Below are 16,508 nucleotides of genomic sequence, written 5' to 3'. Positions count from 1 at the left end.
GGTTACATCTGGATATTGACAGAAATGGTATGGTATTTCGTCTGCTTTCGTAGCATAGGAATGGTAACTTTCGTATGGATGGCTGATTGTATACATGTGTCGTGATCGGGATGTCTGTGAGAGGGTCTCGTCAAAAGGTGAATGTTTTGTCGATTTTTGTTCATTCCTCACCCTCCCCAAAATGGATAAACAAAACACACTGGTGATGCCCCTGTACCTATTCCCCCTTTCCAGTGAAATCAAGTCCATAAACCGATAGATTGCATTCATTTGGTGTTGATGCCCTCCTCACTGGCATGGAAAATTAGCAAAGACACTGTGGTCCAAATGGCCTCCTCCTGTTTCCAAGTTCCTTGTATTTAGTTCAAAATTATCCAGCTTGAAATACATTATTGATATTTTGTCACATCATCAGAAATCTGCGAATTCAGTAAGGATAGATTAGAGAGGAGGGAGAAACACCTTTCCCACAATGCAATGAATTCCCAAAAGCCGCTATTTAATCCAATCATTAATGGAGCCTGGACCGAATGGAACATTTTAAACAAATCAAGCAGGGTACGCTACATCAGAAATAACTAGATTGGGGCTCACACGATTGCATTTTGGAGCTATTAGGAAGCAGATCCAGGCCTGTCCGTGTTGGACAGCGAGACACAGATTTTGGAGCTGAAGTGTGCAGTTAGGGCTTGGTTTGAAAATCGAGAAAAACAGACTTTAGTCATCCATAAAAAGTGGCTTTTTGAAATAACGCGATTGCTGCATTGCAGGCAGGCTGGTCGATGGATCCGGAGTGCGCACCTCCGGTGGTAAATCATTGTACATAAAATCAAAAGGCGGACATCGGAGCAATGTTTACCTCCTTTTGTCTGAAGGGACTGTAGTAAGGTATTTTTGTGCCACATCTTGTCTGGATTTGTTTCAATATAAAAGGTGTAGCAAGCCAGAACCCTGAATAGATTCAAATATTGACCTTTAACGCTCAATGAGTTTGGCAAGAGGAGGACAACGGACCAATATCTGCTTTAATTGTAGAGAGGTCACGGTGACGTTTGTTTGTGCCAAGTCTTGTCTGCATTGGTTAAAGAAGAAAGGCTTGGCATGGCAAAAACTCCAATCTACTTCCTCCAAGTCATGGTGGCACCTTGTCATGTCTCTGGTGTTTGCTCCCCCTCCATGCCATTCCTCACCTCACATGGACGTACTGCCGACTCGGTCAGAGATAAGGCAAAATCTCTAAAAACTCTGCTTGCCTCCAAATCTCATATACCCAACCCATGCCGCTCTGTTCCCATCTTACTCCGATGTACCCATTATATACTGAACTCTGCATCCTTTTTACTCAAGAAGGTAGAGCATGTTCTGTCCTGCATCGACCCTATTTTGATGGGCCCAAATTCCAGTTGTGCTCTTGTTCTCAAATCCTGCTGCTGCTGTTCTGCATGTACGTATTGTTCCAATTCCAATAATCCCCTCCTGGATAAACTTTCAAAATCCAGGCTGAATGCACACCAAACTCTATACCAATGGCATCAAACGCCAACTCCCTACATGGATTACTGACTTCCTCTACTCTCGTACTTTCGTATCTCGCAACGGAATCCTTTAATCTCCTCTCCCTGTTAAGGCTGGAGTGCCACAACAGCAGTGTTCTGGGCACAGTTCTATTCCTAATCTTCATCAAAGATCTCTCTGACTCATTGGAAAACCCCCTTCATCTATTTGCCGATGACTCCACCTTCTGCCATGACATCCCTCATCCTTCAGATAGGCAAGCAGCAGCTTCTTCCCTCTTCAGACCGTGAAAAAAAACAACAACAAAAAATCACAAGATGGTCAAACACTTGGAATATGTCTTTCAATTCCTGACAAATCTCACATTCTCACTGTCTCTCTCCCTGAAAGGAAATTCTGGAAAACCATCCTATCTACTTTGTTAAGACTCCTCTTGAGGAAGATTAGTCATTCAAACTCCTCCATGTCACTATTAGCGATGATTTTTCTTGGGCAAACCGCATTTGAAAGTTGGCATCCAAAGCCAGCCATGAACTGGGCATCCTCCGTTATACAAAGTCCTATCTTGGCACACCTGAACTCGTATCCACCTACAAGGCTTTCATCCACAGCTTGATGGAGTACTGCTCTCGTCTCTGGGCTGGCTCCCCTGCCTCACACCTTGCTCAGCTTGACGGCATGGAAACCAAGGCCTTCAAGATCATTGGAATTTCCCATGATGAAGCAAAGTCTATGAGCCCATCACTTTCCCATTGTAGACAGGTCGGCGGTCTGTCCCTGTGTCTGTTTTACCACCTCCTTTCTCGTCTTGCCCCCTCTGCTTTTTCCACGCTCTCCGTCGGGTGCACTTGGTCCACAATCAACCTCCTTCTGGTGAAGCTCCCAAAATCCAGAAGCACTGCTCACCTTCACTGATTTGTTCCTCTTTTTTCCTGCATATTCTTCTCTCCAGATTTTCAAAACAGCTGTTCACCACCATGTCAGATCACCTACCCCACCCCCCCCCAATCCAAAAACATAATCTTGTGTACCCATGTTAACCACTTAACCAAGCCCACCTACTCCCAAATTTCCTTCCTAAGAGTCTGCTTCTGTATCCATCATGTCCACCTTGTGCATCCTACCCCACCCCTGTTTCCTCCCCACTTCCATTATTTGTCCAAGTCTCCATTTTATTCTTCAACCCTGCTATTGGTGTTTCCTCATTCTTTCCACTATTCGTTTGGTTCTGTTGCATCCTGATCCTTTCAGTGTTCTTGCTTTTCCATGAGTCTTGACCTTGTTTACAAAGAGAAAAAAACAACAACTATTCCCAATATTCTACTTTAGACATGTCCACCAGGCTGGCAGGAAGACCTTGAAGTACATACACTCAACTCTAAGCTATCTTGCTTGGGTTCGAATCCTGACTCAGCTATAAACTGTCATCCTGGTGTTTCACAGGCAGGGTGATTTATCAATGTGTGTGCCGTCCCTCGGATGGACGTTAAACGAGAATCCTGTCTGTCGGCAAATTAGTTGGTGGACGATAAACATCCCATGATGTCTTTTGCCAAGAGGAGGCGAGCTATCACTTTGATAACATCTACCCTTCAAAAATTCCAAATTCCTGCCCTAACTTCCTGTGCTGGAGTGGCGACCCATCCAGAATTGTAACCCTACCCGTAGAAACTGATTCACCAGCACCAACATTCTGAATAGAGCATGGTTCATGAACAATCGATCATGTCCAACTGAACCAATGAATGTCGAACAACGGCGAGAGCATTTAAGGTCATGACTCCATCACAATCACACTCAAGAACAAGAAAGAGCAAACAGAGATTTCAGGCTCTCGCCAGGACTTGTTTTGTGTGATGTATTTTGCATGGCAAATAAATGGAAGAATGTACTAAATGAAAAGTCGTGGATTGCAAATGAAAGGTCTAAATCGTCTAGTTTGAAATATGTAAAGGTCAAACGTCTGGAAAGTTGTAAAGGTCAAATGGTCTGAATGTCGAAAGGTCTGAAAAGGTCTAAAGGGTCAAAGGGGTCTAAAGTGTCTTAAAATATCTAAAAGGAGGTCTACAGGGTATTGAAAGGTCTGAAAGTTGTGAAGGTCTAAATGGTAGAAAGGAGTCCAAGGGTCTTCGGGGTCTATAGGGTCTTAAAAGGTCTTTTGGGTCCTCTGTTATGCCTGGTGTTGGCTAAATGGTTTGGGTGGTGGGCCTGTGATACAAGGATCCTGAATTCAAATCCTGCTCGGATGTTGAATTAATACCAGGTGGGGTTGACTCTGCCTGTCATCCTTCCGAGTTCGGCAAAATAAGTACCAGCATGCTGGTATCCTGTGTCGGAGTGGCGACCCGTCCAGGATTGTGCCAACACAGCCAAGGAGACTGCTGAGCAGCACCAACGCTCTGCACAGAGTGTGGTCCCAATGGATGGATGGCTGGTCCTTCGTTGACCTCAAAAATAACAAGGGGTTGAATTCATTGACCTGATGTGCAGATCCTCTTCAAATTTCAAGTCAATCGGATGAAAATTGAGGATTTTAGAAATCTGACCGAAGTTGTTGACCTTTTGAACTCAAAATCAATGGGCTTCCTGCTTATGACGAACTCTGCCATTTGATGAAGTTTTGTGAAGATCGGTTTAAAAGTGACCTTCCGGCGATTGACATACAGTCAAACAAACAGAGAGACAGACAGACAGACAGACAGACAGACAGACAGACAGACAGACAGAGACAAAGCAAGAATAACACACTACCATCCAATATAATTTAAAATATTTGATTTTCACAAGTAACAAACAAAGACAGACAGACAGACGGGGGTGAAAACATAACCACCACCGACCTTCGGTGGTGGAGGTAACAAATCTGAAGTCCATTGTTAAAGACGTGGTGTGTGGACAAAATAAAATGCTTTCTGGACACTTGCGTACGATTCAAGGTTTTAAAGTTGTTTCAGCTGGTTTAGGGTGTTTCCCCTCTCAGCTCCCGTATCTTGGTGTCATCGTCCTCAGGACATCCCCGCTGAACTCGCACTTTGGTGCACTGGGGTGCTGCATCAAGGAGCAGCACACGGCAGCTGCTCCAGCTGGAATGTGGATCTCCTGGCATCCAGACGACGTTTCGTCCTTGGTGAGTGAGGTCTCGGTTCCTCCTTTCGGGATTAAAAACAACAAAAAAAGGTCAATCGCGGGTTGACCTAGCTGACCGGACACTCCGCCTCATTCGAATCGGTCTTGATCAGCCCCGATGGACATCAGGTCATTTCGGGGCATCATGTACCATCATCGACGGTGCTGCATTAATTATTAATATAAATTCCTGTAAATTTGAAAATAAATTCTTGTCATGTTTTTGTTATGCCGGCAATAAGTCTCGTGGTTGAAAACGATTTATTGATTTTATTCTGTTCCAGCTCCCAATGCCCTGCTTGGTGTGTTTTTCTCTGCGCAGGGGCGGCAGCAGCGAGAGCCCATCGAGCTTCAAGCCTTGCACACAACACCTCGGCCCACATCGGCTAGGAATGCCGCCGCCCGCAGCAAAACAAGGCCCAAGCGCAGGTGCACGTGCAGACCGACGTGACGCGGTGACGTCACTTTCGGTTCGCAAGACCTCGCGGCCCTGCCCACCGGGGAATGTCGCAAGGTTCCCTCACGACTGCCGCGCCGCTTGTGCCGCATTTCCACGTGCAAGCGGTGCTAAAAACTCGGCCGCATCAGTTTGAATGTCCATGAGCACGTTACCATGCCAACGGACATACGGAGGCGGCCATCGTCAACGTCAACGTCAACGGACGTATCATGCGAGTAGCAAAGGCAGACGACTTAAAACTACTCGTTATTATTCACCAAGAAGAAAATTCTATTTCGCGACAGCTCCAGCATTTGGATGGAGTTCCAGCAGATGTCCATTTGTTTTACCAGTAAGTTTAATTCACGTGGCGACGTCTTGACAGTTTTACTTGAAAGCTTTCCAACAATGCAACCCTTGGCTGGCAGAGCGCCGAAATCATGAATCATTTCTCTTTTCCACACGCGTTTTGGAGGGAAAACCAATGCCAGCTTTGAAGTGGCAGAACTTCTTTTTTTTCCTCCTATTTTTCCACAGGAGGCGGTTCTTTCCACGGACGAACGAGGTTGTTTGCACAAGACTATCGCTGTTGCCCTTCATCGCCTTCATCATAGCTATTTTACCATGTTTATGATTATAACCGTCTTCACATTCACCCTCCCACTGTGTGCGTCAGCATGCTTTCTGCACCAAGTTCTGTCCCACTCGCCCAGCCCCGCCACGCTCGGCTCTGCCCACCAGCACAGCCATTTGCAACATCTGGCAAATCCTGAAATTGGACACCAACCAAAATGTTACTAACATGTGCACATCGCGTAAAGCGGGGTTAAGCAAGTGGCTCACTCTGTCTAACTACAGCCATCAAACTTTGATCGAGGAACAATTAATTTCAATTTCAATTAAACACGTGGAACATGTCTTTCAATCCTGACAAATCTCACTCTTACTCTGTTTCTCCGAAAGGACCGTTGAGAAAGTAGATGGGGGGGTTCTAAACAATCCTCTGGAAGAAGTCCTTTCATTCAAGCTTCTGGGTCTCACTATCTGCCATGATCTTTCCTGGGAAAGCCACATTTCCAACCTGGCCTCCAAAGCCAGTCGCCGACTGGTAATCCTTCATCGTGCAAAGTCCTTCCTCAGCCCATCTGACCACATACAAAGCTTTTGGTCGCAGCCTGATGGAGTACTGCTCTCCCGTCTGGCTGGTGCTCCTGCCTCTCACCTTTCTCGGCTTCACGCTGTGGAAACCAAGGTATTTAGGATCATTGGCATCTCACACGATGAGGCTGAGTCTTTGGGTATCTCACTCTATCACCGCAAGCAAGTCAGTGGTCTTTGTCTTCCACCGTCCCCTCTCTGGTCTTGCCCCCCCCGCTCTGTCTGCAATTCGTCCCCACCATATTTCCTCAGGCGCTCAAGGTCCCCAACAACCCCCTTCTGGTAAAACTACCAAAATCATGAATCACTGCTCACCCTCACTCTTTCATTCTTCTTTTTCCCCACCTTTGGAATAAACTCCCACACTCTCTTCAATCCCATTCTTCCCTCCAGACCTTCAAAACAGCCATTCACCACCACCTTTTGTCATCCCCCATCGAAAACCTCGATATTTTCTATCCCATAAATCCACCCCAAACCCACTTCCTTCAAATTCACTGCTTTCCTTCCTGAAAGTCCCTGTAATGTCCATCTTGTATACCCCATGTCTGGTGTTCCCCGCCCCATCCCTCTCCCTTCCACAGATCTCCGAATGTCTCCGTTCTCCACCGTTTTGTTCTCCCCTCTCGTCTCATGCCCCCCTTGCTGTGCGTTGTGTGTTAGATCTCATACGAGCCTCGACAATGTAAACAAACAAACAAAAACAAGAGCTGCGTCCTAAAGGTTTTGTCTTCACCAGAGGAAGAAGAAGAAGAAGAAGAAGAAGAACAACAACAACAACAACGCGGAGCTCTTAGAGCCAGCGTTCGCAATGCGACGCGGCTAATATATATATATATATATATATATATATATATATATATATATATATATATTATATATATATATATATATATATATAATATATATATATAAATATATATATATATATATATTTTGTCTTCACCAGAATAAGAACAACAACAACAACAACAACAACAACAACAACAACAACGCGGAGCTCTCTTAGAGCCAGCACTCGCGACGCGGCAAAAAATATATCTTTTTATACATTTCCTATATATATATATATTGTTGTGGGTTTCCCCCGTGTTCGGACGACCGTTCTAGCCAAATCGCGGTCACGCGCCCACCGAAGGCCGCAATCCAGTCGTGACTTTCCGGACCAACCCCAAAATCCAGTCACGGATACTTTAACGCATCATAAACCAGCCAATTATTCTGTCCACGCGCTACAGGGTGGATCGCCGAATTATCGATGTACCTAATTATTCGCGCGCACAGAAATACCGGGAGTTTATACCTCAACGGGACCTGCACGTAAACGAGCTGCACGTAAGCGGCTCGTTCCGTATGCGAAGCCGAGCGGTTATATATCGCCAAGTCCTGTTGGACCAGATTTACTTTTAGCGGCTTTAAAAGCTAGTTAATATCCCGAGCACACCATGGCAGTCAATACAGGAAGGGACGCAACGAACAGGTTGACATTCAACAATGGGGCATTTATTTTCACACTCGGCACATAAGCAGTCAATGGGGGGATGGGGACAGGACATGAGCAAAAAGCCTACAGCCGAGTTCTATACGGAATGCACGTATATACAGGCACGCACTTAACAACAATTCTACTTAAAGACAAGGCACCACAGACATTCATACAAAAACCCAAGAAAGAAAAGATGGGCTCGAAAGCCTTTAATATTCCTCAGAGCCGGGATGACCAAAAAGCTCAGAGAGGCCGGGCAGGTTACCTCGCCGCCCTGGTGGCGACTCGATGGTCTTCGTGATCGGCGACCCCTGGTGTCTCCGTTCGGTCTGGTGCTTCGCGAATGCACCAGTCGCTTGGGCGGCTTGACGAGCAGCTTGTACGGCTGCTTGGTCGGCCTCGGTGGCCCGGCTTCGTCGCGGCCCCTTTTTGGCGAGCCTGGCCGGCGACGCTTCGGAGGAGCGAACGGGTCCCTTGCTCTTTCAGAGTTGATGCTTCTCGAAACCCCGTTCACTCCTCGGCATCACCCGACCGTATCAGGGCTGTCTGCCCAGACCCCCACGCTCCGATGCTGCCGCTAGCTCCGACGACTCCAGGCTCCACCGGTGAACGACCCGTCGAACAACCACCTCCGCTCGCCAGCTTCAACACCAACCAACTGCTCTGTCGGCGTCCCAACACGGCTTTTAATACCCCGAGGGGAGAAGCTGCCGAAGGTTTCGCCACCCGTAATCGGCGCCTTCCCTCTTTCACCTTTGAACCTTCACCCAGGCTAGATCCACCCCTTTCAGTTCTGATTGGCTGGCTTTTTTCCATGGCAGAGCCCGTTTTGATCCAAATATGCAAATCAGCCACGAGACGGCTGACTGCACACGGAGGCTGGAATGTGGTTCCTCCTGTTGCGCCGCGAGTTCGCACTGATGGCACTTTGCCGCTGTCGAGGATGTTATGGTGTTTGTCGAGGAGTCAATGTGTTGTGGAGATGACGTGGTTGTTGAGTTGTTGTTGAGGAGATGACGTGGTTGTTGAGTTGTTGAGGAGAGGATGTGTTTGTTTAAAATAAAAGATAGAGAAAGAATAACGGCTAACTCAGAGATTCACAGCCCGGCACACGAACAATGACCGTTATACATTGGTGGGGGAATCCTATCTTGAAACACTTATCGAAATAACTGATCTCTGGGCAACCTGAATGGTGTTCCATGAATTTCCACCACCGTAACTATATATATATATATATATATATATATATATATATATATATATATATATATATATATATATATATATATATATATATATATATATATATATATATATATATATATATATATATATATATATATATATATATATATATATATATATATATATATATATATATATATATATATATATATATTGGATTATACACTGATGAGCCAAAACATTTTAACCACCTGCCTAATATGCTGTTGGTCCTCCGTGTGCCGCCAAAACAGCACCGACCCGCCGAGGCATGGACTCTACAAAACCCCTGAAGGTGTCCTGTGGTATCTGGCACCAAAACATTAGCAGCAGATCCTTCAAGTCCTGTAAGTTGCGAGGTGGAGCCACTGTGGATTGGACTTTCGGTCAAGCACATCCCACAGATGCTCAATCGGATTGAGATCTGGAGAATTTGGATGCCAGGGAAACACTGAACACTTCATCATGTTCCTCAAACCATTCCCAAACAATGTGTGCAGTGTGGCAGGGTGCATTATCCTGCTGAAAGAGGCCACTGCCATCAGGGAATACCATTGCCATGAAGGGGTGTATCTGGTCTGCAACGATGTTTAGGTAGGTGACACGTGTCATCTTGACGTCCACATGAATGGCCGGACCCAGGGTTTCCCAGCAGAACATTGCCCAGAGCATCACACTCCCTCCACCGACTTGTCGTATTCCCACAGTGCATCCTGGTGCCATCACTTCCCCGGGTAAACGGCGCACACGTACACGGCCATCCATGTGATCTAAAAGAAAATGGGACTCATCAGACCAGGTTATCTTCTTCCACTGCTCCAAGGTCCAGTTCCGACGCTCGCGTGCCCATTGTAGGCACTTTCCATGCTGGACAGGGGTCATCATGGGCACTCTGACCAGTCTGCGGCTATGCAGCCCCATACGCAGCAGGGTGTGATGCACTGTGGATTGCGACACATTCCTCCCATGACCACCATTCAAGTTTTCTGTGACTTGTGCCACAGTAGACCTTCTGTCGGTTCAGTCCAGACGGCATAGCCTTCGTTGCTCTCGTGCATCCTGTCGCCGGTTTGTGGTTTATCCCTCCTCGGACCACTGTCGGTAGGTACTCACCACTGCTGACCGGGAGCACCCCACAAGCCTTGCCGATTCAGAGATGCTCTGACCCAGTCGTCTGGCCATAACAATTTGGCCCTTGTCAAAGTCGCTCAGGTCTTTACTCCTGCCCATTTCTCCTGCATCCAACACATCAACTTCAACAACTGACTATGCACTTGCTGCCTAATATATCCCACCCCTGGACAGGTGCCATTGTAACAAGATCATCAATGTTATTCTCTTCACCTGTCAGTGGTCATAATGTTTCTGCTCATCAGTGTATATTTTGAACACTAGAAAATGAATCGGAACACAAATCAGAGTTTAGCAGTTAGTACTTTGGCTCTGAATTTGGCAAATTGTATGGAGTGTCATCCCGAACACACAGGCGCACTTGCAGTAAAGCAATTGCTTCAGTCTGTCGGCCTGTTTGGCAGTCAAACAAAATTGAAAATCATTCCAAACATGAAATGTAGTTTTAAGGGATGTCATAAAGGACACCAACAACAGGGACGGATTACAAGTTTAACGTGTAAAAGAGGGTGCATCATTTGAGGTAAACTTCCAATTCAATCGTTTGTTTTTCAACAGCCTTTAAAAAACATTTTATTTCGATTTAATTATAAATTTGAACACTGTCGAACACCAATCGCCTTGTTTGCATTTCCAAAAACCTTCAGTTTTGCAGTACTTGTGCAAAATTATACGCCATCTCAATCAATCAAATTTGTTGCTCTCACGGCGAGGAAACAGCAAGATTCACACAAAAATGGTGGCACTAGCAATGCAATCAAAGAGCAAACTTCATCCAAAAGATCTGTTTTCCAAAAATGGTTCCCAAAGTCAGTTTCTCCTCAAAGAGTTGGCAAAAGGTTCAGCTCTGTACTGTTCCGTTTGACCCATCGGCTTCATATGGTTGCCATCGTGTCTGTTATTCAACATTCACAAACAAAGACAATATATTGTTGCGGATCCGGGGTGGTGGGATTCTCACCCGACTCTTGGCACCACCCTCACCACCACAGTCTCCGGGGTTTATAAAGTCGCTGGCTCGGCACAGGCCTTGGGTCACGCGTCTTCAATCGCGATACCAACGTAATCCTGGACATTACCAGTTGGGGAAATAGAACCCCAGTTACAGACTGGTTTTGTCAGATGCTGAGCGTTTTCTGCCAGTCTGTAACCATTTTGGTTTTATATACCAATCGGACAGATCGTTCCTCGACGCGACACGAATTAATCCATAGCGGCAACTTCATCCGAATCAACCAGATTTATTGGGGAACATCGGGGAACACAACACAAGCAAAACATTCACGACAATGCGTTAATTAATCTACAACCCATTCTTAACTAGGGAACTACGGCTTACGGGTTTCGAGGGGGTCCCTACCGAGATATACCTTACACAACATGCAGACAAGACAGACAGACAGCATGCAGACAAGACAGCGTACTTGGTGGTTTCAAGGACGAGAGGAAAGTGTCAAAAGCACGAATGTCGCTCGTAACAAGCCGATGTCCACGGATTTGAGCCCCCAAGCTCGAACACGCCGCGTGGCAAGATGGCGGGGCCGTACTTTCTTCTCAAGGCACCGCGTGCGCACGCCCTCCTCAGCGCGTTCTAGCCCCGCAGAATGTCGATGGCACAAGACCGTTAGATCGATGGTGGGTCTCTGCTGGTTTCCCAGCATACAAGTCCAGGCCTGGCCTGTTCACCAGACAAGGCCAAATCGGGGTGTTGGGATCCGCAGGCGGATCGACAAACGTGTCGAGCCGTGAGGTGAGTAAGGACGGATGTTCCGTGGTTAGACGCAGGTTGAACCTGTCGATCACCTCCTCATAAAAGTCGATCGCAGACTCGACGTGCAGGCTGCCTCTCCCACTGCCAAAAAGGCAGACTCGACGTGCAGGCAGCCTCTCTTACTGCCAGAAATGGCAGACTCGGCGCGCACAGGCTCAGCTTCTCTCCTGGCAGATTCAACACTGTCCCTCCTTCGTTCACTCGCTTCCAAGCCCCTGCTCATCCAGCAGATCGCGACTCGACACTCGTCGTTTCTCTGTTGCCTCCCCTGCCTTTCATTCGGCTCGTTCCTCATGAAAAACAGACACAGCTGTCCCGTGTACAGCCGATCGGCGCCATCTCTGCGCTCAGTTTTACCACTTTTTTTCCTTTCCTTCTCGCCTTGAAACCCGACTGTTGCCCCAAACTAAACCACTCCACCTGTCTTCGCTGCCTTGAAGCCACTCGCTCCTCCCCCTTTACGAAGCCGACAAACTCCTCCCCTTAGTTTTACTTCCTCTTTTTGGCCACTCCCTCTCAGCCGACTGGGCGGGGCCTATCGTCCGAAGAGGGAAAGGAAGAAGAGGGAGCTCTCGATCCACCACCACTGCACAAACAATAACAGCCTCTTCACCTCCCGACACACATGTAACGTCCATTTTACCGAAAAACCTAGCTAAACATGCATTTAAATGGGGGATCCGAGCTAATCCTATATTTAGTAGTCGACTAAGGGCCATTCCCGCAACAATATATTGTGCTCGGAAACACAAAGCAAGAGTTGAAAAGACCCTTCCCATGTCCTTTTTCTCAAAACTGTACAGGCATCCGTGTATCTTACAATGCAACGTGTTCTCTCTACTCTAAAATTACCTCCGCCACCGAAGGTGGAGGAAGTTGTTTTCACCCCGATCTGTTTGTGTGCAGGATATCTCAAAAAGTTATGCACAGACCCAGATTAAATTTTGTGGACATGTTCGGTGTGTGACAAGGATGAACTGATTAGATTTTGGTGAAGATCCACATCCAACGACTAGAATTTTAAAAGTGATTCTTCACCATTGAGAGGTCGGGCCAAAAACGATGTTGTAGTGTATAGCATGACATTTCAAAAATGTATTGGGCCCGATATGTTCTCGTGGATAGGGGCATTATGTGGCAGAGGTTTGCATGCTACCAAATGTCCTTCTAGTTTTAGACTTGTGATGACATTCTTTGTTAAAAGCAGGTCTCCATCCATGATCGATAAAATAGTAAGAAGAAAAAGATGTGCGATGTTGATTTTCATCTTGCAAGTCATTTTGAAGGTCTCAAAGGGGAAAATGGGAGTTTCACTTGATATTGTTACGAATTTGGAATTCGATTGCACACAACATACAGGTTCCTTTAGTCAGCTATGTCGATAAGTGCTTGTTTCCAAGATAGCTCACCTTCCATTGTTTAAATGTTTAGAAATCTATTAGATGCGCTGCGGATCGATTTAATAGTTAGGGAGCGAACAATAGAGACGTCCCTCCCCCTCTTCTGCGAAGAGGAAGAGCCCTTCCGTCCCGTGATACACGACATCAACAACTCCCTTCCACCCGTGGTTTAGCGGGGGATGGATTACGAGGGCATGGGTCACGCCGGGAGCGGGGGAGGGGGCGGAGAAGGATAAAGAGGTGATCCTTTCTTTGTTCGGGGAGTGGTTGTTCAGCAGGCCGTCGAGTCCTGCTTTTCTCTGGTTAGGGTTGGAGGCTTTTTGCTTCGGCTGGCTCAGTGAGCTTAGGCTGCGGCCTGGCTCAGGAGGAGGCTTTTTGAAGGCTTTCTGCTTTGGTGGTTCAGGGAGCTTGGGCCGCGGCTTGGCTCTGATGGAGACTTTTTGGAGAGCTGCTTTGTTTGGAAGAGAGTTGAGCCGGTTGCTCGACTCGAGCTGCAAGTGGTGGCTTCTTCTTCTTCTTGGTTCATGGAGCTCTTTGTTCTCCGTTTGGTTCCTGGCTTGGTGAGACTCGTCGGCCTCTTCTTGGAGGTAGTTCCTCGGGGAAGCGACGCATCGACGGGAAGGATCGGCGCTTCGTCTCACCAGCACGTGTTCGGAAGCGCGGGAGGATTCGCGGGAGCTCGGGAAGGATCGCGGCTCACGGCGATTGGATCCAGCTCGCTCTCGCTGGAGCCCTGGTCCCAACAACTTGAAGACCACACGAGGTGGAGAGGTTCGAATCAAGCTCTGAGTTCCAGCTCACCTGTCCTCCGAGCTGGAGCTCGTGATTAAAGGCCTCAGCCACCGTTTCGTGTGTGTGTGTGTGTGTGTGTGTGTGTGTGTGTGTGTACGTGTGTGTGTGTACGTGTGTGTGTGTGTACGTGTGTCCGTGGGCCCGTCTAATAAGTAGGAAATTGTTAAGTGCTTTGTGTGCTGCAAATCTTTGCATTGCATTTCGTATAGTCAGTATAATTCTGCTCTTACGTGCTTTCCTAGTTCCCCATTATTATTAATAAATACCCCAATTGTTAAATGCTTTCAGCTCGTCGCGTCGATTCTTTCATTGACTGAGCATTTCGTGTGTTGGTAGTTAGAAAGCCGTTCGTTTGCCCTAAAAGGGGACATTTTGACCGACGGTTCTCGGCGATTAAGCCGCTCGGAATCGCGCACGGGACAGGCTCGCCTCAGCGGTTTGTTCCGTCGAGGGTGGAATACCCCGGTAGTTGGATCACGTGGGTATTTAGGTACATTGAAGATTGGCAATCGACCCTACCCCACGTGGTCTGCCCATTGGCGTATTTCGGTTCTTGTACAAGGACCCGTCGACTCGGAGTTATCCGGGCGGCGATCTATATTCCGGGCGATCGGTAAGGCCGACTCAACATGCGGCTCCGTCAGAGCGGTCGGTTGGCGGTCGACGCCCGGCACCTTAACAATATACAGGGTGCTCCTACATAATTTCCTATTATGAACTTAAACAAAACAAGTCTGAAGACGACGATGGTTCACGAGCGGTATTTGACGATGTAGATTGTTTCAGAAGTCAAGGATGAGACAATGTGATAATGTTTGACCAAGTTATAAAAATGATCAACATGATGTGGTACGAGTGACAGGTTATTAGCTGCAAAATGTCAAAAACCCGGTTTCGTTCAACAACTTTCAAAATTTGACCTTTGCATAACCTTTAAAGGTCACAAAAGAATGTTGTGGACATTAAAATAAGGAAACAGGATACGTGCTACAGCTTATTGGAGTTAGTTAGTCGAAGAAGCTCGAAAACCCGGTTCGATTCCCACAACTTTGAAAATTTGACCTTTGTGACCTTTAAAGGTCAAAGGTCAAGGATTATGACCTTTGGTGCAAAACTTCCTCTGGAACATTCCAGGAACAATATAACGTCATATAGGCTATATGGCATTTCGCACTCCTCGGATTATCCATACTTTGATGAAATCAGCGTAAAAACAAACTTGAAGGGGGCGCCATGGGCAAGGTGTTCGAGATGGAGCAAAATGGTTTCAAGGCTTTAGGTGGGGAATGACCTCAAGATTATGCATAAAAAATATTGTCATCCTAGCTCTCAAAGTTTGGGCGGTTGTATGATTTTTATGTCAAAATTCGAAATTTTCTAAGTTTGTGACCTTGTGACAAAAATGAAAAAATAGAGCTCAGTGGGGCTATGCAGGTGTCATTGGGAAACCAAATACCGAACCCTCTGCCAGATTCCACAAACCCCCAAGGAGAAGATGGATTTTTATGTCAAAATTCGCAATTTTCTAAGTTCGTGACCTTGTGACGAAAATGAAAAAAAAAAAATTAAAATAAATAGAGCTCCGTGGGGCTATGCAGGTGTCATTGGGCTAACCAAATACCGAAACCCCTGCCAGATTTGATAAACCCCCTCAGAGAAGATGCAAATTGAAATTGGCTACCCCCTAAAAACACAATTTTCTAAGTTTGTGACCTTGACTTTGGGACGAAAATGAAAAAAAAAAAAAAAAAAAAATCGAGCTCTTTGGGGCTATGCAGGTGCCATTGGGCTAACCAAATAGCGAAACCCGTCAGATTGGACAAACCCCTCGGAGAAGAATTTTTTTTACGTCAAAATCGCAATTTTCTAAGTTCGTGACCTTGTGACCTTGACCTTGGGACGAAAATGAAAAAAAAATAGAGCTCCATGGGGCTATGCAGGTGCCATTGGGATAACCAAATACCGAAACCCATCAGATTCGACAAACCCCCTAGGAGAAGATGCCAATTGAAATCGGCTACTGTCTAAATACACGTTTTTTTGGGCGTGGCTCCACCCATAATGGGCGCACCATGCCCATTTTCAGGAAAACACAACTAGATCATGATATAAACCTCCCACCAAAATTTTATCAGGATCGGATCAAAACCCACGGAGCTATGCTCGGGACAGACAGACAGACAACAATAACGAATATAGTGGTCACTTATTTTTTTCGTGAAAATATTTTCACTTTTTTCGTGAACCAATAAAGAACCAGTAGACATACAAGCATGCATTTTTTGGCACACAAAGCAAAGGAAGAGATAACACACTGAATGGATCATGATGCAACAAAACAAAAGGCACAGGAGAGAGAAAATGGGGGAGGGGAGGCTGGGGGGTGGGGGGGGGACACCAACAGCAGAATTGAAGGATAAGCTGGAGGGAGACTTGTACAAATAATGAATGGGTGTGGGGAGG

The sequence above is a fragment of the Eptatretus burgeri genome, chromosome 15, assembly GCF_056783735.1.
Source record: "Eptatretus burgeri isolate ZD-2024b chromosome 15, Ebu_testis_v1, whole genome shotgun sequence".
NCBI lineage: Eukaryota > Metazoa > Chordata > Myxini > Myxiniformes > Myxinidae > Eptatretus > Eptatretus burgeri.
The sequence above is the reverse complement of the archived record's forward strand: the minus strand, read 5'-3'. Positions refer to the sequence as shown.